This window comes from Eulemur rufifrons, chromosome 8 (assembly GCF_041146395.1).
Source record: "Eulemur rufifrons isolate Redbay chromosome 8, OSU_ERuf_1, whole genome shotgun sequence".
NCBI lineage: Eukaryota > Metazoa > Chordata > Mammalia > Primates > Lemuridae > Eulemur > Eulemur rufifrons.
In genome coordinates this window covers 75,865,186-75,868,311 of record NC_090990.1, presented here as the reverse complement: position 1 = coordinate 75,868,311, position 3,126 = coordinate 75,865,186, and the positions used below count along the sequence as shown (strand labels likewise).

At 39.6% G+C, this 3,126-nt stretch overlaps 1 non-coding gene across 1 annotated transcript; it reads left to right on the top strand.

Annotated features, from left to right (window-relative positions):
* The first annotated feature begins 1,948 nt into the window (after positions 1-1,948).
* Positions 1,949-2,056, top strand: LOC138391083 (U6 spliceosomal RNA). Its single transcript, XR_011234720.1, has one exon. It is a non-coding gene; the product is annotated as a U6 spliceosomal RNA (small nuclear RNA).
* Positions 2,057-3,126: the final 1,070 nt, after the last annotated feature.

Genomic DNA, 3,126 nt, shown 5'->3' with positions numbered 1-3,126 from the left:
TTCAGTTTTCTCAAATCCTTCTGAATTCCTAACAGGGAAACCTGTTAAAGACTTGAAGGTTATTTCTACAAATGAAAACTATAGAAAAAGATGCTTAAAACAAAGCAAATAAGAGCACAAAATTTGGAGTTACATGGCTTTATTATCATAAGCTTTCAAAAATTCACAGGTACCCAGTCTTTCTCTGCCTTTCTGTCTCTTTCTTACATACACACACACACACACACACACACACACATGGTTACACATATGATAACATAATCTATTTAGATCCTCCAGTTCAGATCTTACCAAGACAGAGAGAGCTTCAGCCATGGTGGTGGTATGCTTGGAGTGTTCCACAGGAAAGTCCATTATCCAGATCCTCTTATACAAAGAGAAGACAGCCAGCTTACACCTTCAGTAATCAGCCTTATTCCCCTAAAATGGTCTTCATCTTGGAGCGGAGATCCATTTTATTTCTGGTTGTTCTTCAGGGCCAATTTGCTGTCTATGGTGGATTCCTTTTGCCTTAGAAGGAAATTAGAAATATTTTACCCAACATACAGCATTTTGACATGCTGGGCTGACTGAAGAAGGCTTAAGTTCTCTCTGACCTTCTCCCACCACCATCAGCACTCTCCCCTAAGATCCAGACCCACCTAGAAGGGCAATTGTTCTTTTCCTCCCCTTCCTGTAAGACCAGGAATGTGAACACACCTGAACAGACTCCTTAAGAAGATAATGTCCTGGTCTCTGAAGAGAGTTATTCACCAAATTCTGAAGAGAGTTATTCACCAGTTAATCTTTTTTCCTCATCCACTCATCCTCCTTAGCAATCCCTTGTTGCCCCTCAACAGAATTCCCCTTTTCCCCTCCCATAACCCATTTTGCCAGGAAAACCCATATAAGCTTCTAAACCCCCCTGAGGAGTTGAATCTTCATTCTGAGTGTAACATGTATACATGTTAAATAAATAAATTTGTATCTTTTTCCTCCTATTAGTCAATCTGCCTCATGTCAGAGATTCTTCAGTGAACCTCAGGGAGGCAAGAGCCTTGCTCCCTACAGTTTGACACTGTGAGCAGGATCATAAAGGCCACTTGACTCTCCTGCAGCCTGGCAGTGAGGGAAACCAGGACCTGACAAAGCTGGAAAAATGGTTAGAATTTCTTACCACCAGGCTCCTGGCCTCTCTGTGTACAATCCAGTTAGGCAGACAGTAGAAATCACTATCTGTTTTGAATAGTGGGAGAAAAAAGATTTGGTGACTTGGTACAAGGACTCTGATGTACTTTTAGTACTGTGTGATATGAATTCGTAGTTTGATCCCTTTCCTCCCAGAAATAGCCATCTCCTATGTCCTTCTCTTCTATGTTGTTCATAAAGTAGGATACTGGATAAATTTCCTTCTCATCTTGTTTTATATTCTTGAGAACTTGTCTTATGAGCCTGTGGGAAGCCTCCATCTTGATCTCCACCACCCAGGGGGCATCATTGTCCGGTTGCATTCAGTGGCCAGCATGACAAGGGCTGAGAAGTCAAGATTTTTTTGTTCCAAATGGGAGTGTTTGTCATAAGGAGCCTCATTCCTAAGAGGTTTTTGTCATTTTAACCTTTGTTGCTATTTTAGCCTTTTTCTGGGAGAATTAGGGCATCTTTGGGATTATTTCTTCTCCGAAGAAACTATTGGATTTAATTGCTTTGGAATAAGTACATCATTGGAAATTAACAGCCAAAAGATAGATCCTTTAAATATCTTCTAAATTTTTTAAAGTAGAGTTTAGATATCTCTTATTCTAAATAATTGCCTTATTTGTATTAATAGAGGAATTAGATTAAAGGAAGGACACATAATAGCTTTAAAAATTCTCTTAACAAAATTAAAAAAGCAAAATCCGATCTAAAAGATAAAAATCTGCTCCTGCAGGAATAGCTGTCCCTGTGGGAATATCAACAAAAGCCAGTTGTGCTCGCTTCGGCAGCACATATACTAAAATTGGAATGATACAGAGAAGATTAGCATGGCCCCTGCGCAAAAAAAAATAAATAAAAAAATTAAAAAAAAAAGCCAGTTCACACTGTGGCCTAGTAGTTAAAATTGTACTTGCATTTTAGCAGCCTGTGTTTGATTCCTAGTCAGAGAATGAGTCTGTTTTGGTTTGATATTTGTGTGGTTTTTGCCATTTATTGATCCTTTCCTTTCCACAGATAGCCCTTAATTTCCTGTTTTCTTCCACCTGTGGGAGGCACATGAGGCTTTGGGGCTTTTGTTTGTAGATGGTCAGATGGTCAGCTGAGAAGCTGAGACTCTAGGAAATAAGGCTGGACAGAAATGTGTGCTGTACCTTTCTTTGAGCTGTTTTTGTAGTGTTTCTGGAATTTGTAAAAACAGTTTTCCACCCCTTTGGAGACACCTCTTGCTACCTTGGTTAAATAACCTTAGTTAAGGCTTATTGGTTTCACTTAGAAGGGCATATTTAGTTAAAAATTCAAAAGCCAGAAATATGAGCTGTTTGTGCTGGCTAAAGCCTGCTCCCATTTATCTTTACTCCTCCCTACTCCTTCCTCTCTGCCATCTCTGGTACCATATAGGGAAACCTAGAAGGAATCTCTAATGATTCAGATCCCTTAAGAAACTCAGAAAAAAGGTGCCAATTATCCCCTTTTTTGTGGGGGGGACGGTCTTCTGTTTTCCTTATAGAGTCTAAAGATTCATGAACTGATTCCTCCAGATATAAAGCTCTGCTCTGTTTGTATCGTGTTACCTCTTTGGCTTTGGAGGATACCATAAGTTAATTTGTATTGTGAAAAAATTTGACTTTGGTGTGTGTCATGGCTAGGCAAAAATGACAATATTTTCTCCTTTCTTTGGGTCTTAGATAAGAAAAGGTGTAATTAAACACTTAGGGAAATGTCTTTGTAAGGAAACGCATTGCAAAAGCATTGCATGGATTGGTCTCATGGCGGTCCCATGGTGTCTCTCTCTTTTGGGGGCCCGAGATTCAGTGTTACCTGTCTAAATAAAGTTGGTCTCCTTATAAAGTCCTATAGTGAATTCTTGTTATTTCATGTTGCCTTGGCATCCATTTGGTCTTCCGCTAGCATACCAAGACTCCTTGAAGGGGCTTGGATTTTCTCTGTGCT